At 43.6% G+C, this 21,560-nt stretch overlaps 1 long non-coding RNA gene across 1 annotated transcript in view; it reads right to left on the bottom strand.

Moving 5' to 3' along the window:
* The window catches only part of LOC121018503 (uncharacterized), a 24,569-nt gene extending 6,630 nt beyond the window's left edge, over positions 1–17,939 (bottom strand). The window contains exon 1 of the long non-coding RNA XR_005785200.1: positions 17,575–17,939. This is a non-coding gene — a long non-coding RNA (uncharacterized LOC121018503). The remainder of the gene's footprint in view (positions 1–17,574) is intronic.
* Between the last annotated feature and the right edge of the window lie 3,621 nt (positions 17,940–21,560).

Here is a 21,560-nt window from a genome sequence, read left to right as displayed (position 1 = left end):
ATATATATATATATATATATATATATATATATATATATAAAATCAGGTATTTTTATTCTATTCTTTATCCATCTTTTCTCTTCCTTCTTCTTTATTTTCCTCTGTTTCTCTGGAATTAGCCTTATCTTTTTTTCATTCTCAGTTTGGTTTTATTTTCTCCTCTTCCCTTTCTCTCTTTTTATGGGATCAGGCTCCCCTCCCTTTTTTCCAGGGTTACTTCAACAAACAAATCAAAGCACACCCAGTTAAAAGTCCAAACACCCCACCAATAAAGGTAAGGAGAAGCTCTGCAGAGAACTGACCAATGGGAAAGAGCAGCTAAAACACAACAGAGTGCACACAGAATACACCAGAAACACTTCCTGGAAGACCAGGCCCTGCACAGTGTATGACCCCTTTTTAATATGGTAGTACTCTCAGGTGTAGGACACATAACAAGCTTTTAAAACATGGAAAAGAAAAAATAAAACATGCAAAAGAAAGAAACTAAGCCAGAGTGACAAGATGGAAGAATTCTCCCCAAAAGAAAGGTCAGGAAGTAATCACAGCCAGAGAGTTGCTCAAAACAAATATAAACAATATACTGAACAAGAATTTAGAGTCACAGTCTAAAGACTGTCAGATAGGCCTGAAAAACACATAGAAGACACCAGAAAAACCCTTGCTGCAGAGATCAAAGACCTAAGAACTAGTCAGGATGAACTGTAAAATGTTATAGCTGAAATGCAAAATAAACTAGATACAGTGACAGCAGGGATTAAAGAAGCAGAGGAGAAATAGAAGATAGAATTGTGTAAAATAATGAAGCTGAAAAAAAGGAGGGAAAATAAATTACTAGATCATGAGAGGAGAATTTACAGAGGTAAGTGATTCCATGAAATGGAACAATATCCATACGACAAGAGTCCCAAAGAAAAAGAGTAAGAAGAAGGAGAGAAGGTTTATTTGAACAAATTGTAGCTGAGAACCTCCCTAATCTGAGGAAGGAAACAGGCATCTAAGTACAAGAGGCACAGAGAACTCCCTTGAAAATCAGTAAAAACTGGTTAACACCATGACATGTCATAGTGAAACTGGCAAAATACAAAGATGAAGAGACAATTCTGAAAGCAGCTAGGTACAAAAGGTCATTAACCTACAAGGGTAGACACATAAGGTTAGTAGCAGACCTGTCCACTGAAACTTGACAGGTCAGAAGGGAGTGGCAGGAAATATTCAGTGTGCTGACTAGGAAAAATATGCAGCCAAGAATTCTTTATCCAGCAAGGCTGTCATTCAGAATAGAAGAAGAGATAGAAGCTAGAAGAGAATAGAAGGAGAGATAAAGGCTTTCCCAGACAAACAAAAACTAAAGGAGTTCATGATCACCAAACCATCCCTGCAAGAGATCCTAAGGGAACTCTATGAGTGGAAAGCAGCAAAGACTACAAAGAGAACATTGCCACAAACATGAATTCTACAGATAACACAATGGCACTAAGTTCATATCTTTCAATAACCACTCTGAATGTAAATGGACTAAATGGCCCAAACAAAAGTCATAAAGTATCAGAATTGACTTATAAAAACAACAAGGGGTGCCTGGGTGGCTCAGCAAGTTAAGCGTATGACTTTGGCTTGGGTTGTGATCTCATGGTTCATGAGTTTGAGCCCTGTGTTGAGCTCTGTGCTGACAGCTCGGAGCCTGATTCATATTCTCTCTCTCTCTCTCTCTCTCTCTCTCTCTCTCTCTCTCTGTCTCTCTCTCTCTCTCTCTCTCTCTCTGCCTCTCCCCCCCACACACACACTTTCTCTCAAAAATAAACATTAAAAGAAAAATTTTTTAAAAAATGCAAAATCTGTCTATATACTGCCTATAAGAGACTTATTTTAGACCTGAGGACACCTGCAGATTGAAACTGAGGGAATGGAGAACCACCTATCATGCTAATGTGCATCAAAAGAAAGCCAGAGTAGCCATACCTATATCAGACAAACTAGATTTTAAAACAAAGACTGTAAAAAGAGATAAAGAAGAGCATTATATCATAATTAAGATGAGTTAACAATTGTAAGTATTTAGTAGCCCAAATATATCAACCAATTAAACAAAAACCTAAGCAAATTTATTGATAATAATATTTTAATTGTAGGAGACTTTAATACTCTACTTACAGAAATGGACAGATTATCTAAGCAGAAAATCAACAAGGAAACAATGGCTCTGAAGACACATCGGACCAGATGGACTTAACAGGTATATTCAGAACATTTCATCCTAAAGCAGCAGAATACACATTCTTCTCAAGTGCACATGGAACATGTTCCAGAATAGATCACTTACTGGGTCACAAAATAGCCCTCAACAGGTACAAAAAGATTGTGATCATACCATGCAGACTTTCAGACCACAATGCTATGAAACTTTAAATTAACCACAAGAAAAAATTTGGAAAGCCCCTAAATACATAGAGGTTAAAGAACATCCTACTAAAGAATAAAAGGGTTAACCAGGAAATTAAAGAAGAAACTAAAAAATACATGGAAGCAAATGAAAATGAAAACATGACAGTCCAAACACTTACAGATGCAACAAAGGCAGTCCTAAGAGGAAAATACATTGCAATTGAAGAAGCAAGAAGGTCCCAAATACACAACCCAACGTTACACCTAAAGGAGCTAGAAAAGGAGCAGTAAATAAAGCCCAAAGCCAGCAGGAGAAGGGAAATAATAAAGATTAGAGCAGAAATAAACAATATAGAATCCAAAACAACAAAACAAAGCATTAGAACAGATCAATGATACTAATAACTTGTTTTTTGAAAGAATAAATAAATTTGATAAACGCCTAGCCAGACTTCTCAAAAAGAAAAGACAGAGGACCCAAATAGACAAAATCATTAATGGAAGAGGAGAGATCACAACCAACACCAGAGGTATACAAACAATTATTAGAGAATACTATGAAAAATTACAAAATTGGACAATCTGGAAGAAATGGACAAATTTATAGACACTCACACACTGCCAAAACTAAAACAGGAAGAAACAGAAAATCTGAACAGGCCCATAACCAGCAAAGAAATTGAATTGGTAATCAAAAATATCCCAACAAATAAGAGTCTGGGCCAGATGGCTTCCCACGGAAATTCTACCAGACATTTAAGGAGAATTAATACCTATTCTTCCCAAACTATTCCAAAAAATAGAAATGGAAAGAAATCTTCCAAACTCATTCTATGAAGCCAGCATTACTTTGATTCCAAAACCTGACAAGGACCCCACTAAAAAGGAGAATTACAGGCCCATATCCTGGATGAACCTGGATGCAAAAATTCTCAACAAGATAACAGCAAATTGAATTCAGCAGTACATTAAAAGAATTATTCACCATGATCAAGTGGATTCATTCCTAGGCTGCCAGGCTGGTTTAATATTCACAAATCAATCAATGTGATACACCACATTAATAGAAGAAAGGATAAGAGCCAAATGATCTTTTCAATAGATGCAGAAAAAGCATTTGACAAAATACAGCATCCTTTCTTGATAAAAATTCTCAAGAGGGGCACTTGGGTGGTTCAGTCAGTTGAGCATCCGACTTCAGCTCAGGTCATGATCTCACAGTTCATGAGTTTCAGCCCCATATCAGGCTCTACGCTGATAGCGCAGAGCCTGGGGTCTGCTTCGGATTCTGTGTCTCCTTCTCTCTCTCTGCACCTCCCACACTCATACTCTGTCTCTCTTTCTCTCTCGAAAATAAATAAACATTAAAAAATTAAAAACTTTCAAGAAAGTCGGGATAGAAGGAACATACCTTAACATCATAAACGCCATATATGAAAGGCCCACAGCTAATATCATCCTCAACGGGGAAAAACTGAGAGCTTTCCCCCTGAGATCAGGAACACGACAGGGATGTCCATTCTCACCACGGTGGTTCAACATAGTCCTAGAAGTCCTAGCTTCCACAATCAGACAACAAAGAGAAATAAGAAATAAAAGGCATCCAAATTGGCAAGGGAGAAGTCAAACTTTCACTCTTCACAGACGACATGATGCTCTACATGGAAAACCCTAAAGACTCTACCAAAAAACTGCTAGAGCTGACTCATGAATTCAGCAAAGTTCCAGGATATAAAATCAATGTACAGAAATCGGTTGCATTTCTATACACCAATAATGAAGCAGCAGAAAGGGACATCAAGGAATCAATCCTATTTACAATTGCACCAAAAAGCATAAAATACCTAGGAATAAGCCTAACCAAAAAGGTAAAAGATCTGTATGCTGAAAACTATAGAAAGCTTCTGAAAACAACTGAAGAAGACACAAAAAGATTAAAAAAACATTCCATGCTCATGGGTTGGAAGAAGAAATATTGTTAAAATGTCAGTATCACCCAAAGCAATCTACACATTCAAAGCAATGCCTGTAAAAATAACACCAGCATTCTTAACAGAGCTAGAACAAACAATCTTACAATTTGTTTGGAAATGCAAAAGATCCTGAATAGCCAAAGTAATGTTGAAAAAGAGAAGCAATGCTGGAGACATCACAATTCCAGACTCCAAGCTGTATTACAAAGCTGTAATCATCAAAGACAGTATGGTCTTGGCACAAAAACAGACACATAGATCAATGCAATAGAATAGAGAACCCAGAAATGGACCCACAAACATATGGCCAATTAATCTTCCACAAAGCAGGAAAGGGGATCCAACGGAAAAAAAGACAGTCTCTTTAGCAAATGGTACTGAGAGAACTGGACAGCAACCTGCAGAAAAATGAACCTGGACCACTTTCTTACATCATACACAAAAATAAATTCAAAATGGATGAAAGACCTAAACAGGAGACAGGAAACCATCAAAATCCTGCAAGAGAAAACAGGCAGCAACCACTTTGACCTCCGCCACAGCAACTTCTTACTCGACACATCTCTGAGAGCAAGGGAAAGAAAAGCAAAAATGAACTATTGGGACCTCATCAAGATAAAAAACTTCTGCACTGCAAAGGTAAGAATCAACAAATGTAAAAGGCAACTGACATAATGGGAGAAGATATTTGCAAATGACACATAAGATAAAAGGTTAGTATCCAAAATCTATAAAGAACTCACCAAACTCAACACCTAATAAACAAATAATCCAGTGAAGAAATGGGCAGAAGACATGAATAGACACTTTTCCAAAGAAGACCTCCAGATGGCCAACCAACACATGAAAAGATGCTCAACATCACTCATCATCACCATATTGAGATACCACCTGTCAGAAAGGCTAAAGTTAACAACTCAGGCAACAACAGATGCTGGTGAGGATGTGGAGAAGGGGGAACCCTTTTGTACTGTTGGTGGGAATGCAAAATGCTGCAGCCACTCTGGAAAACCGTATGGAGGTTCCTCAAAAAATGAAAAATAGAACTATCCTACAACCCAGCAGTTGCACTAAGAATTAATCCAAAGGATACAAAAATGCTGATCTGAAGGGGCACATGCTCCCCAATGTTCATAGCAACCTCCATCAACAAAAGCCAAGTTATGGGAAGGGCCCAAATGTCCATCAACTGATGAACGGATAAAGAAAATGTCGCAAATATGTACACAATGGAATACTACTTAGTGATGAAAAAGAATGAAATCTTGCCATTTGCAACAAGGTGGATGGAACTAGAGGGTATTATGCTAAGCGAAATAAGTCAGTCAGAGAAAGGTATCATATGATTTCACTCCTGTGGAATTTGAGAAGCTCAACAGATGAACATACAGGAAGGAAAGAAAAATAAGATAAAAACAGAGAGGCAAACCATAAGAGACTCTTAAATACAGAGAACAAACTGAGGGTTTCTGGAAGGGGGGTTGGTGTGGGGATGGGTTAAATTGGTGATGGGCATTAAGAAGGGCACTTTTTGGGATGAGCACAAATGTATATAAGAGATAAATCACTGAGTTCTACTCCTGAAGCCAAGACTACACTATTAACTAACTTAAATTAAAAAGAAAAAAAGCACAGGGACAGGACCCAGGGGCAAAAAAGAGAGTTGCACTTGGAGTGTGACGAGTGACTGATTACATACCTTCAGGTTGGGAGGGGGTTAGGGATAGTATAAGTCTCTAAGGAATTTTTCAAGCCAGGTTTCCAGGACCTTGAGGGGCTAGCTGCTGTTAGGAAAAGGTCATTTACTGCTGTCTAGTAAACCCTTAGTCATGAGACCCTTTGGATGTATATCAGGGGGCCATATGCTTGGAGGATGATTGCTAACATATATTTTGGGGAGGAAAGATAAAGCAAGTTTCCAAAGGAATTTCTATATGTTTAGAGTAGATTCACAGGATCCTGGGGGGTCGGGATAATGTCAAGCTGAGGTTTCCTTTTGCCCTGAGCAAAGTGTTGACGGCAAGGTAGCTGAGTTCCTCCAGGAAAGTCACTCTGTCTGTCCCAGGGACTTGTTAGAGGGCTGTGAGCTGTAAGGAAATCTAATTTTATCTACATTTCTTTTTGCCTTTATTCTCCACATCATTAAAGCCAACACCACGAGCACTGATTTCTCCCTCAAAGACCTATGTTGCTTTTCACTTTACTTTCACATTACTACTTTCACTGTTTTGGATTCAACAAGCTTTTCATCTTGAAAATATTCAGCAATGCAGTGAAGAGGCCTGTTGACTCTGTGCATGAGACATGGTACTGTTGGGAGTTTCACAAAGAGCATAGATCAGATTTGAGGAAATATTTTAGTCAGAATAAGCATTTCCTTGGATTCATATAGTACAGATCTTACTGTGCAGGCATTCTGCATAAATTTTCTAATAGACCTGAAAAGGACAAAAAAAGTAACCTCTGTTGCAATATCTTATTTTCCTGTAGGACAAAAAAGAATCTGAAAGACAGATGACTGTGCCTAAGCCACACACGGTTTTGGCAGATAACGAGTAGACCCCTGAATCCTGCCTGTCAGTCAGGCTCTACTTAGGGTCATTTCTGCAACTTCACGAAAGCTCAGTGAAAAGAAAGTAGCATATAAGTGGATATACCATGCTACCTGTATATACTATGAAGATGACGGAAGAAATCTCTTCAAAATTTTTATAATGTTTATTTATTTTGGGGAGAGAGAGAGAGACAGAGAATGGGCATGGAAGGGTTGGAGAGAGAGGGAGACACAGAATCAAAAGCAGGCTCCAGGCTCCGAGCTGTCAGCACGGAGCCCAATGCAGCGCTCGAACTCACGAGCGCAAGATCATGACTTGAGCCGAAATTGGCTGCTTAACCGACTGAGCCACCCAGGCACCCCAGAAGAAAGCTCTTTAAAATGCTCTTAGAGGGGCGCCTGGGTGGCGCAGTCGGTTAAGCGTCCGACTTCAGCCAGGTCACGATCTCACGGTCCGTGAGTTCGAGCCCCGTGTCGGGCTCTGGGCTGACCGCTCAGAGCCTGGAGCCTGTTTCCGATTCTGTGTCTCCCTCTCTCTCTGCCCCTCCCCCGTTCATGCTCTGTCTCTCTGTCCCAAAAATGAATAAACGTTGAAAAAAAATTAAAAAAAAAAAAAAGAATATCCCTGTTGTCATCATCATCAGAATCACAATCATCGACAAAGGTGAAACTATTAGTGTCAGCAAGATCATCATCAAAAGACAAAGTTTTCAGTAGTTGCCATGCCCAAATAATGTATAGTAGAATTTTCAAGTCATGTTTCTGTTTCACTTGGGGTTTTGCCCCATTGTAAGTATCTGCCCCCGCTTCCGAGTATTTTTTTTTTTTTTTACTGTGTATTCCTGGTGGTGTATACTGGCAAATATGATTTGTAGAGGCACTTTTAGGAAAACAGGTTTGCGTGATGGACTGCAGAAAGGGCCCACAGTGACCCCCTGGCTAAATACAAACAGGCCTATTGGGTGACCCACCTCAAAACAATCATAAGCCCTAACTGACCAATGGGCTACTTACAGCCAGGCACAGTTACCAAGAAAGGGAAAATATGTATGTCCCATACCTCCTCACCTTCTTGCTTTAAATATGGCCCCCACCCAGTGCCTCCTTGCAAACAGCCTCTCCTCCACTATCCTGCCCACCAATCCCTTGCAGTATATTCAATAAACTTCTATCTCTTTTCTTTCACCTTGAATGAATTCTGTTACCACCCAGGTTATTGGCTTCCACCCAGTCATCTCCCCACATTTGGAGGCCCCCATCCAATCAGACAGACACTCCATTTAATTTAAACATCACATGATTAAATTTATTTTTTGCAAAAAAAAAAAAAAAAAAAAAAAGGAACATGGACCATGTTCAAATGCCCAGCATTTTGAAGCATACCACATGGACAGACATACCACACATACTTATAAGCAAAGAAGTCCTTTTAGTAATCTCAGTTTGGCAAAAATGAACACATTCATTAACAGATTAACAGGCACAAAAGTGCTTGTAGTCTGAAAACTGTTTCTGGTAACTAATATTTAGTGTGCTAACTTACTTAGGATTCATCTAGGTATTTACAGACTGGTCAGTATTTCACTTAACTTGGCATAGTACAAGTCTGTAAACTACCAAGAGATACAGATCATTTTCACATTGACATATGACAAGATACCATTGCTATTGAAATAATGTTTTGTCAGAATTCATTCACTTTCCTTCACCTAAGGACATTTTTACAAATATTCACTTATTTTTCTCTATAGCCTTTACAATAGAGACTCTCAGGAATTGTAGGGACTCATCTAGTACCACCAGGCAAAGGAGGGCACATATTACACATAGGACACATACACTCTGCTAATGTAATTAAACAAGCCAACAGCAGACTGAGGTGGCTCTAACACCTTGGTGGCCTACACAGCCAAACCAAAACCTGAGCTAGGGTCAGAGCACCCCCACCCTAGAAGAGAAAACTGGGAAGCCAAGCACAGACGGCCAACTTGGTTTGCCCAAAGAAGACCAAAGCTCCAGCCATAGCCAATCAAACTATGTTATTGCTTTGCTTCCAGCTCTTCTTTAGAAAAACCTTTGGCCTGGCTCCTGTTCTTGGAGTACCTCTGGCCATCTGTGCTCTGGCTCTGCCCAATTCCAATCTCTATATGCTCAGGTAAACTCTTGAAAATATGAATGTGCCTCAGTTGACCTTTTCTTGGTCCTTACGCACTCATCAGAGAGACAGATGCAACAAGAGTGCTTAGAGCATCTGTTCAACGAAGACAACTTCCTAGTGGAAAGTCCTGGCTCTCACTCTTTCCTCACCTTGACCTCCTGACCAGGAGCAGGTGCCAGGGGACTGGGCAAGTTGAGGTCACCTGCTCAAGAAGAGGCCTGAAGCACTCCTATCAATCTTTGTGGAGGGGACTCAGAAGGTGTCCTGTGCCCTCACGTGTCAGCCAATGGAGGCTCTGGATGAAACTGCAGGAAGAGACTGAGGACAGACCAAGCAGCCAGCCATCTGAGTGTCTCCATAACCTGTCCCAGGGACATAATATCCAGCCCACTTCGTGGAGCTGCACAGCCTCAGGTGGGGTCCTTGAGTCCCTTGAATGACCATGATGGGGGCAGCACAATGAAGCCCCAGAGACTGTCACAGCAGAGGAGTCCTAGTGGGAAGGGGAAGGTCTCAGAGGTGTAGACAGAGGGCTAGAGGAGGTGAAGGTGTTGAAGGGGGACACATCTAAGGATCCAAGGGATGGGAACCTGGGTGGCTCAGTCCGTTAAGCGTCCAACTCGGTTTTGCCTCAGGTCATGATCTCACAGTGAGTTTGAGCCCAACTGGCTCTGCATTGACAGCGCAGAGCCTGCTTGAGATTCTGTCTCCCACTCTCTCTGCCCCTACCCCCTTGCTCTCTCACTCTCTCTCTCTCTCTCAAAATAAAACAGAAAAATAATTTAAAATTTTTAAATAAAAAAAATAATTTAAAAAAAAGGGATCCAAGGGAACTGAAGGGAAAGTCAAAGGGCAAAACAGGAGGAAGGAGGAACAGAAAGGTGGCAGAGGAGGGGGTTTCAAAGGAGCCTGCTTGCAATTCCCAGGGTGCCCCATGTAGCCATTAAAATTCCCAGGGGTATCTCAGAAAACCTGGCCATTTCTGAAGCTACTGACTGAAGCGAGGGCAGTACAGCGAAGCATGTGGTCAGCTGGGCAGGTCCCTGGGATGAACACACTGTCAGGAAATCTTGAAAGGGGCCAGAAGATTGCACCATTGCATTAATTTCCTCCCATACACATTCCCTAGGCTAGAGGAGAGGGAGCTCCATTGGAACATTGGAGAACTGCAAGGTTCCTGAAAACATAAACAGAGCTACTCCTTTACAGAAGATCTGGAGCACCAAGTATCAGATTTAGGCCTCTTGGTAACTCTGCTGGTATGCAGATTGCAAGGTAGCGTCTGACACGTGCCTTCTGTTGAGAGAAATGGTACTTTTATACCGCACAACGGTACTAGCTGCTGAGACACATGTTACAATCTCATTGGCCAGGAGCCCCTCTTTCGTTAAGAGTGTGACGTCATGGGGCGCCTGGGTGGCGCAGTCCGTTAAGCGTCCGACTTCAGCCAGGTCACGATCTCACGGTCTGTGAGTTCGAGCCCCGCGTCGGGCTCTGGGCTGATGGCTCAGAGCCTGGAGCCTGTTTCCAGTTCTGTGTCTCCCTCTCTCTCTGCCCCTCCCCCGTTCATGCTCTGTCTCTCTCTGTCCCAAAAATAAATAAACGTTGAAAAAAAAATTAAAAAAAAAAAAAAAGAGTGTGACGTCAGAGAATGACTCATTCCAGTAATTATAAAAGGCTGAATCTCTATGCGAGACAAAATTTTGGGAACGAAACAGAGAAGAGCACACTCCTTCTGTCCTATAGCAATTCAGTCACGTTTAGTATCAACTTCGCGTCATGGAATTAATTGCGAACGTTGTAGCCACCTTTGTCCTGAACAACATAAGAATGTATATCCTGGAGTTGCCCGTGCCATTTCTGGAGAACCAGTGCAACGACACAGGTTGGTCAAACATGCTGTGCCATTTTCTGTTGAAGACTATCCTTACTTATGCCCTGCGCAATCTTGCTTCCCGTGTCTGCAAGCTGAATGTTGGAAGGTTCTTGCTAAATATGCCATATTACTTTCGACGCAAGATGTTTTCTAAACCCACAGCTGTGGTTGTGGTTTAGCTACTGTTACAGCTACGCAATCTGAGCTCTCTGGGGGAAATACTTGTTATCTAGAGAAGAAGATATTAACTTCCTAGTTTATCTACATCCAGTGAAGCTTGTATGTGTGCTCAGCTCTCCCCGTGAGTTGTCATCTGGCCCCTTATACCGGACTCACAAAGAACACTGACTCACAACACAACTGTGAACTGAAACAAGGAAATGGAATCACAATGTTAAGGAGATCCAACATGGAGCCGGCAGATCACCGCGGAAGTTGGGCCTATGCCCGCCCACATCTGGATGTCACATGACCAGCCTATGCCAATCAAAAAGGGCTACATCTGGCCGCCATTCTCAGAAGAGAGCTTGCTTTGTGGAATTCCACCCAGCTAGTACCAGGATAGTAGTTGCTACAAATCTTAATCTACAAATATTAAGTTTAATTTACAAAAATAAATTTAATCTACAAATATTAAAACTCATTGTTTATGCTGTGTCATTCAGATCTCTTTCAGAAGAACTTCTACAGGCTCGGGGGGTGGGGGGGCGGTTACCTTTATCAACTCTTTCTCCACCTGCCTCAGAGAAAATTTCCAGTTCCTCTAAAATCTGTGTCCAAATACTTGAAGTGAATATTTGTTTTGCTTTTTGCACCCTCAGTTTCTTTTGTTCGACACGACTGACCAAATAAACTTATTATCAACAAGAGGAGTATCTGGAAACTTACTACCTGGTTCTAAGCTGACCTCTTTCTCCTGTGTGGCGCAGGGTCTGTGGCCACAACCCAAGGAGGAGGTAGGGAAAAATCTCAGTGATTGTGATGACAAAGACAGCTCTGTGGGATGGGGTGGGATGGAAGGGGAGAGGGGATCTGCAGCTTGGGTGAGATTTGCTGAGGGAAGGATGGGGGTGGAGGACGGTTCCCAAGGCTGAAACTCTGGGGCTAAGGGTCCCAAGGGGTCTTTGGGATGTCTCATCTCCCCAGGAGAAGTTCAAGGTGAGAGAAGTACAAACCAGGAGTTGGCTGAAGGCGCCTTAGCCAGTTGCAGGGCATGTACCCAAAACTGGCCAGAGGAGAGCCAGCTGCATTGAAGTCTGAGCTGGAGGAAAGAGCGGGGCCCCCAAAACTCATGTTGCAGGGGACTCAAGTTGAAGTGGGGAGGTGGTGGTGAAACTCAGAAGGCTCCCAGACCTCCCCCCTCGGGTCAGTTGAGACCTCATGGAGGGGGAAAGGGTATGAGGGGAACAACCCTCCCTGGGGAACCCGGGAAGTCCTGGGGCTGACCTGGGGATGTGGAACCTGCACTCCTCTGGTGCTTCAGGCTTCTCGTTGCAAGCAGAGCTTGGAAATAGCAGCCTCCAACTGAGCCCTCATGATCCCAGGTCCCTCACCAACAACCAGACAGGGGACTGGGCTGTCCCGAGGAGCCGCTCTGCTCCCTTGGAGACCCCCACCCAGTGGTCTTCAAATATGCTCTGCAACCTGTCTGGCAGCTGTGAAAGCTGCTCCTCCCCACTCCTGATGGTCAGAGCCTTTGTGCAGTGATTTCATGCACACTTTGGGAATCCCAAGACTGGTTTCACTTCCAAGCTGCCCTTGGTGACAAACACAGAAATTCTGTGGGCTCTTTGGTTGAGAGTTTCAAAAGCAAATGCTAGTAGAAAGGCCCTTGTATGAATGAAGGAATAAAACTGGCTGCTCAATGCTCTGAACCCTAGAGTGTTGCCCCCTCCCCTTTCAGTTGGACCCCCAGTCATCCAGGGCAGATTCTTCCCCCTTTTCTCCATTGCATCCAGGCTCTGACCACCGTCAAGTCACCTGGCCTCAGTCCCCTTCCTGACCCTCTCCTGTCCTCCCTGTGACCTGCAAACTAGTCACCCCATGCCTTTCAGTTACACAAAATTCTCCTGGAGGACCTTGATAATGAGTTGATGAGGTGAAGGTTCCTCAGGGAAGGAAGCGGACATTTTGCTTTTCTAGAACAATCCTGAGCAATGCGGAAACTGGTTTGAACGCCAGATAAAGGCATCTCATCCTGGTCTGATCTGGACCTTGGGAAACCCTGGCCCTCCCTATCCAAAGCAGGATCCCTCGACCCTGTGCCCTCCCCACCCCCATCCCCAGAGCCAGGCAACCAGACCAGAAACCCCCTTCCTCCCTGCAATCACCTCTGGTCTCTGTGTGATCCCTGCACCCTGCAATCCCTCCTGCCTTTCTGGACTCCGCTCCCCCACTGGACTCTAACCTCCCCCACACCTCCACCTCCTGCCCGTTCCTCCTTCATCTGGGCCCCCTCTGACAAGCCTTGAGCTCCTGAGCCCCTGAGTCTCTGTCTGCAGTTCTCTTGACTTATACAGCTTAATGACTCCCCACTTGACCAGGAGCTCCCCCAACTTGAGTGTTTTGTCTTCAATGTCATCTCCATTGAACATCCAACCTGTTTATAAATTTTTTAACAGTCCTGGAAACTACAATCCCCAAATGGACTTCACTCTACCCAAATGGAGGCATCTGTACTTATGTGTACCCTCCTGAGACTCTTGGGAACAATGTGTTTTCTTCTCTTTTGTAGCTTTGGGAGGCTTTCCTCGGTCTGGGTTCTGTTTCCCCATCTCACCCACCTTCTCTCCCCTGCTTTATCCTCACATGTACTGTTTTCCTCCCTAGGCCAATCTCCCTTCTCTCTCTCTCTTTCTCTCTCTCTCTCTCACTCTCAACACTTGAGAGTACATAGAGCGACCACCCAGACAGTTCAGAATAATCTTTCCATCTCACGATCTCTAACTCCATCACACGGGCAGTGTCTTTGCCAGGGAATATGACATTCACAGGATCCAGGGATAAAATTCATGATGTTTTGGGGGCCAATTATGTGCTCTAACACAGTATTAAAAGAATTCCAGAAATTCTCTCTTCATATTAAAAAGAAAAAAAAAAAGAAAGCTTTAAAAAGGTCACCTTGTTGCAGCCCCGGGTACGTGATTATGGTACAATGCTGTCACCCCACTTGTACCTCCTCATGCTCCCAGCCCTGTGCAAGGATCCCATTGCTTCCCATGATCAGAAACACCTTTGCTCCTTCTGATTCGTTCTTTGGCTGTTTGCAGGTTATTCAGAAGAGGAGAATCTTTTCCTTTTACACCCTCTTATTACAAGCAGACCGGGGGCGCCTGGGTGGCTCAGTCGGTTAAACGTCCGACTTCAGCTCAGGTCACGATCTCGCGGTCCGTGGGTTCGAGCCCCGCGTCAGGCTCTGGGCTGATGGCTCAGAGCCTGGAGCCTGCTTCCAATTCTGTGTCTCCCTCTCTCTCTGCCCCTCCCCCGTTCATGCTCTGTCTCTCTCTGTCTCAAAAATAAATAAATGTTAAAAAAAAAATAAAAAAAAAAAAAAAACAGACCGAACATCCAACAAAACTTGTGTCTTTGTAACAAAAAAAAAATACTGAATTCCACCTGGACATCAAATACTTGACACCAAAGGCTCTTGTAAAAAGCTCTTATACATGAACCCAGGTAATCTCAGCCTGAGAGAACCAGGACAAATAAAACTCCCTTACCCTGAACCTTTTGCCACACTCTCTATGTGCATTCGGGCTCTGTCCTACACTTTCATCCGTCCTATGCTGCAATGCATGCCTTTTTACACCGGGACAAACTGTGCTCATAAAGTTCATACTTTGCTCCCAAAGTTGTTTTTCTGCTCCCTGATTTTTCCTACCAGAGGCTCATTCATGTGGAAGGATTATTATCTTTCCTACAGAAACTTCTATTTCACAGGGATAATTTGAGTGTTGGATGACCAAGGACTGTCAAAACCAGGATAGGATATCAGACGTTGTGAAGAGGGTTCTCCCAAACCTTTGTATACATATACATCCCTTTGCTACAACACGGCAAATGGGACATGTTCATTAAGAGAAGCAATATATCCATAACGGTGTGATTATGCTTTGTTTCAGCCCATTTGGAAATCCTTTAGGTATTTAATGAATATCTATAATTAGCTTAACTTAGCAGAAGGGTAATATTTTAAGTTACCCAAAGATCTTGGAAACTGTCTCCAGGCAAACATAGTACAAGACATAATGAGTGAGGAAATAAAGTCTTCTCAGAGTAATTGCTTTTTCTTTAATTCATAGACATTCAGCCTCCACCCTTCTGCCAGGCTACTGACGGTCAAGCCACTGCCTCCATGGGGTCCTGGTGCCGTCCAATCCCTCCACACTCTCCAGACTCTGAACGCCCACCAGCTGGCATGTCCTGTGGTCTGTCCCATATCCCTAGTATCCCATCCTAGCCCACATGCTGCTGTGTCCTGGGAGCTCTTTGTGTGCATCTAACTCCCTTGAGAGATACAAACAGCTCTCCATCCAGCTTCTGGAGGTTTGTGTCCATCCTTATGACTGTCTACTCCAAAATGAGCTCCCTGAATCAAGTGTTTTGTGCCCAGTGTCAGAGTGCTTCTCTGAGTCTTTAAGAATCTTCACATTTCCACCAACCCCCCTCCCCACCTCTCACACTGACCCCTAAGGCTGCAAGAATGGCTCTCCCACCTCATCCTTCAGGTTCTAGCTGCTCTCCCCACAGCAGGTGGGTCAGCCTCCACCTAGACTCCTCACGCCCCTGGACACTCCTGCCCTGACAAGTCTATGCCATCTTAATCATAAATCATGCTTCACACACAGATTCCCTACCCTGCTTTACATGATTTTATCCCCAAATGCTCAAGGGTCAAGAGGAAGACAACGGAAGGGGTTAAGACTTAACGCCCTAGTGAGTAGGAAGTTGAGAGTTCAGAAGGAAAGCAGAAGTTTGCCAGTTAGTGATAAAGGGGTGTTGATGGGGGACAAAGGATTCAGGAGAGCTGAAGGGAAAATCTTAGGTATAAAAAAAGGATGAATAAGGGTTAGTTGCATGATGAGAAGGCAGTAATCTTACTTAGATGAGCCAGGTTGAGGTTCCCTTGTTGCTGGAAATACCCATCTAAATCCCTCAGTTTCCTTAGCAGATGTTTACCATTTCTAGAGATATTGAACTGAATTAGTGACATACCAGTGACGCACAGTTGATGACAGAAGAAAAGAGATGACAACTACAGAATAAGAGATACCCATGGATTAATAGGTAGTTAAACCAGAGAGAAAAAAAACTTGGAAGGAGTCGAGAAAAAGTCTGGCTTATTCAACGTCCTCACACAGTCTCCAGACCTGAAGCCTTGGAAACCCTGTCCTCTCATCAGCTCAGACAGTCCCCGAGTGGGGTGGGAGAGGTGAGTGAACCCTTCAGAGGGTTGAGTTTGGGGAGATTGAAGGAGTGGGGACTAGAGCAACTGCTTCTTTGAAAATCCATCCTGATCAGGAACAGAACCATATATCGGAAGACTTCATATTGGTAAAATGTCCATACCCCCCAAAGTGATCTACAGAGTCAATGCTGTCCACATTAAAATCTCAATGGAATTTTTGGCAGGAAGTAGAAAAAAATCATCCTTCAATTCATATGGTATCTCAACGGACCCCAAGGAGCCAGAACAATCTAGAAAAAGAGAAGCAGGAGGCTTCACATCCCAATTTCAAAACATATTTCTGAACTACAGGAAACAAAACCTCCATAGAAACACACATGTAGACCAAAGGAACAGAACAGAGAGCCCCCAAATAAACCCTCCCACAGATGGCCAAACGATCTTTGACAGGGGCCAATCCCACCCAATGGAGAAAGGACAGTCTTTTCAAAGAAACTTCTTCTGAAGACTGGATATCCACACACAAAAGAAGAAAACAGGACCCTTCCTTTCTACCATACACAAATATTCACTGGAAATAGATAACTGATCTCAACAGAAGACCTAACACTATGACGTTGAGACAGAAAAACAGGAGAAACGTTCGATGACATTAGATTTGGCAATGAGGTCTTGGACATGACACCAAAAGCACAGGCAACAAAAGCCAAATAGACAAGTGGGGCCATTTCAAGCTTACTAACTATTGGCCCCAGAAGAAACACTCAACTGAGTGAAAAGGGAACCTACACAATCGGGAAAGTATTTGAGAATTGTGTATCAGTTAGGGAATTAACTGATACATCTAAAGTATGTAAAGAAATTCTGAAATCCAACAACAACAAGAAAACAAACTACCCAATTAACAAATGGGCAAAAATCTTGAATACACATGTCTCCAAAGATATACAATGGCCACCAAGCTGATGAGAAAATGCTCAACACCACTAATATTACAGAAAGCAAATGAAACAGCAAGGAGATATCATGTCACAGCCATTAGGATGGTCACAATCAACAACAATAACCAAAGCATCCAAAAACCGAAAAGCATAAAACAACTTATGCTGGCAAGGATATGGAGATATTGGAACACTGGCACATGATTGGACAAAATGTAAAATGGCACATTTGCTGTAGCACACAGTGAAGAGTTCCCCCCAAATCAAGAAATAGACTTACCATGTGATCGCACAAACTCAGTTCAGATTTTATATCCATAAGAATTGGAGGCAGTTTATGAGCATCCCCGTACATTGCTGTGTAATTCTCAAGAGTCAAGAGGTAGAAGCAGCCAACGTGTCCACAGACAGAGGAGTGGATGAAGAACATGGGGCATCTGTGTACAGTGGGGTGTTATCCAGGTTTAGACAAGGAGATGATTCTGACTTGCTGCTAAGTGAACTAAGCACATCACAGAAACCCAAATACCCTAAGATTCCACTTACGTGAGGTATGTAAAGTAGTCAAATTTATAGAAACGAAAGAGGAACTCAGAGCAAGTCAGGGCGGAAAGGAGAGAACACAGAACTGTGGGTGTAGATTTTCAGTCATGAAATGAACTCATGCTGGAGATGTGTTGTGCAACACTGAGAATCTATATACCGCCATTGACCTATCCACTGGTTAATGGTTAATGGTAGTAAATTTAATATTATGTGTTTTTTTCTATAATAGTTAACAATGTCTTTAAAGGACAAATTGGGGTGAAGAACCCAGGGGCCCTTGAGACCTTCCTGACTTCAAAGAAAAAGCTCGGGGTGTGACAAGTACACAGGGTTGGTGGTGAGCTTTGTTTCCTGTTCCCCGTCAGCCTGTTTCCGCCCCAGATGGTTGCTCGTGGGGTCTCTGAGCCCCTCAAGAGTCCACAGTGGGGAGGATGCTCAAAGCTCCAATGATTATCCAGAGTTGAGGGGCGAAGGTGGGAGGGGAAGGGCCGGGCAAGGAAGGAAAGAGCGGTAGAGGACATAGCAGTATGGAAGGGGGGACAGATCAAAAGATTCAAGAGAGCTGAGGAGTCTAAGATGTGCCTCCAAAATAAGAAAGGAAAGAGAGAAGAACAAAATGGTGACAGCCCTGCTCGGTACAGGGAACATGAGACTCTTCATCTCAGGGTCATGAGTTCAAGCCCCATGTAGAGCCACTTAAAAAATTAACATGAAAAAATTTAATTACCAAATAAAAAAGGAAAAATGAGGGCTGGGGATGAGGAGGCAGACACCAGAGTTGAGCAGGTTGGGAACCTTCTAACTCAGGTTCTCTCTGTGTCTGTTGAAGTTCCCCCTTATAGTTAAGAAACCCTTTGCCTTTTCTGAAGATATTCAGCTGAATTAGCACCCTCCAGGTGAGGCATGTGGCCTGCAGCAGCACAAAAGAGAGGAGTCTCCCACGGTATTAAGAGATGGTTAAGGCTGGGGCGCCTGGGTGGCACAGTCGGTTAAGCATCCGACTTCAGCCAGGTCACGATCTCGCGGTCTGTGAGTTCGAGCCCCGCAGTCAGGCTCTGGGCTGATGGCTCAGAGCCTGGAGCCTGTTTCCGATTCTGTGTCTCCCTCTCTCTCTGTCCCTCCCCCGTTCATGCTCTGTCTCTCTCTGTCGCAAAAATAAATAAACGTTGAAAAAAAAATTAAAAAAAAAAAAGAGATGGTTAAGGCTAAGAGAACATTTTCTTTTAAATATGAAGTTTATTGTCAAATTGGTTTCCATATAACACCCAGTGCTCCTCCCAACAGGTGCCCTCCTCAATGCTCATCACCCACCCTCCCCCCTCCCTCTAACCCCCCACATCAACCCTCAGTTTATTCTCAGTTTTTATTTTTTTTTATTTTTTTAATTTTTGTATATGAAATTTATTGTCAAATTGGTTTCCATACAATACCCAGTGCTCATCCCAACGGGTGCCCTCCTCAATGCCCATCACCCAGCCTCCCCGGGCGCCGGGCCCCATCAACCCTCAGTTTGTTCTCAGTTTTTAAGAGTCTCTTATGCTTTGGCTCTCTCCCTCTCTAACCTCTTTTTTTTTTTCTTCCCCTCCCCTAAGAGAACATTTTTCAAAGCGAACAGAAAATGCCTCTTGATGACTTTCCTTCCACTCACAACCCCAGGATAGGGCATCGAGGGCCCCCCACCCCTCAGAGCAGGTGAGAACTTCAAATCACAGGAAATGGTTCCAGAGCAACTGATCTTGGAAAATCACCCATCCTTACCCCAGACAGCCAGATGGTGCTCTTGGGACTGCCATCATTCTGGATTCAAGCTACCTTAGGGAATCACATTAAGACACTGGATTTCTTCTCCGTTTTTGACCCTCCCGCAGCCCTGGGCTGTGGGACCCACACTGGGCTCAGTAGCCCTGAGCTTGTTAAACTGACCTTCCCTTTATCTAGGAGTCTTTGCAGCTTGGGTCCACAAAGCCCCAGCATCCCTGCCTGCTGGTGGGCTGAGACACCTGCCAGGTACACATGGGCAGAGATGCAGGGATGTGATGAATCTGAAGTCCCAGAGGAAGGAGCCTGACTCAGGACAGGCCACGGAGGGGACAGGGTGTGAGGGGAACAACCACCCAGTGGGAACATCTCTCCTGAGGCTCCCCTGGGGATGGGCAGCCTGCATTGTTCTGCTCTTTTGCCTCATCATCAAAAGGAAGCATTTAAACATCAGCCTCTCATGGGGCGCCTGGGTGACTCAGTTGGTTAAGCGTCTGACTTCGGCTCAGGTCATGATCTTGGGGTTTGTGAGTTCGAGCCCCACGTCAGACTCTGTGCTGTCAGCTCGGAGCCTGGAGCCTGCTTCAGATTCTGTGTCTCCTTCTCTCTCTGCCCCTCCCCACTTGTGCTCTGTCTCTCTGTGTCTCTCAAAAATAAATAAATGTAAAAAAAAAAAAAAAAAAGGTGGAAGGGCCAGATCCTGATGGTGTTTTCAGTCTCTTGGAGCAACTGCTCCAATATTGTCTGCTCTTTGACGTGTGGCTATAACAGGAGGGTGCTACATCATCTTGAGTGTGAAAAGTCTTTACAGCTTCTCTAATTTGAGCACGATTGACTTCTTACACAGTTTCTCAATCTGAGTGGTTTCACCTCAAACCAACTTGTGGTGGAAAAAGTATGTCCTAAAAGGGCAATGGGTTAATGTTTGAAATTAATTAGTTAATGGTAAAGCAGCTAAGAATATAAAGTAGAGACAGGGCCATCTCTCCAATAAGTGGTGTTAGGAAAACTGGACGGCCGCATCCAGAAGAATGAAACTAGACCACTAGCTACACCATAGACAAACATTCACTCAAATCAGATTACAATCTTGAATGTAAGACCTCAAACCACAAAACCAGTAGAAAAAAACACAGGCAGGGGCACCTGGGTCGCTCAGTCGGTTGAGTGTCCAGCTCTTGTTTTCATCTGAGTCATGATCCCGCAGTTTTGTAGGTTCCCTCCCTGGGTGGAGCTCTGTGCTGGCAGCATGGAGCCTGCTGAGGATTCTCTCTCTCCCCACTCTCTGCCCCTTCCCCACTTGCACTATCTCTGTGTCTCTCAAATAAATAAATAAACTTAAAAAAAAGAAGAAGAAAAAAACAAAGGCAGTAAGCTCCTTGACGTCAGACTTGGTGATAAGTTTTTGGACTTCACACCAAAAGCATCAACAGTTAGAGGATAAATAAACAAGTGTGGGGGGTGCAGAGCGGCTCAGTTGGGTAAGCATCCAACTCTTGATTTTGGCTCAGGTCATGATCTCACAGTTCATGGGATCGAGCCCCTCATCAGGCTCTGCACTGATGGTGCAGAGCCTGCTTGGGATTCTCTCCTCCCTCTCTCTCTGCTCCTCCCTCATTCTCTCTCTCTCTCTTTCAAAATAAAAATATATAAACATTAAAAAAAGAAAAAATAAGCAAGTTCAACGGCAACAAACTAAAAAATTCTGCACAGCACGGGCACCTGGGTGGCTCAGTCAGCAAAGTGTCCAACTCTTGATCACAGCTCAGGTCAGGTCTTGATCTCTGGGTCATGAGTTCGAGCCTCTGTTGGGCTCTGGATGTGAAACCTACTTCAAAAACATTAAAATAAATAAATAAAAAGCTTCTGCAAAAAAAAGAAACAATCAACAAAATGAAAAGGCGACCTACCAAATGGGAGAAAATATTTGCAAGTCATATGTCTCATAAGCAATTAACCCCC

Source organism: Herpailurus yagouaroundi, unplaced genomic scaffold, assembly GCF_014898765.1.
Source record: "Herpailurus yagouaroundi ecotype Mexico unplaced genomic scaffold, PumYag 220, whole genome shotgun sequence".
NCBI lineage: Eukaryota > Metazoa > Chordata > Mammalia > Carnivora > Felidae > Herpailurus > Herpailurus yagouaroundi.
Note: the sequence above shows the minus strand (reverse complement) of the source record. Positions and strands in the feature narration are given on the sequence as shown.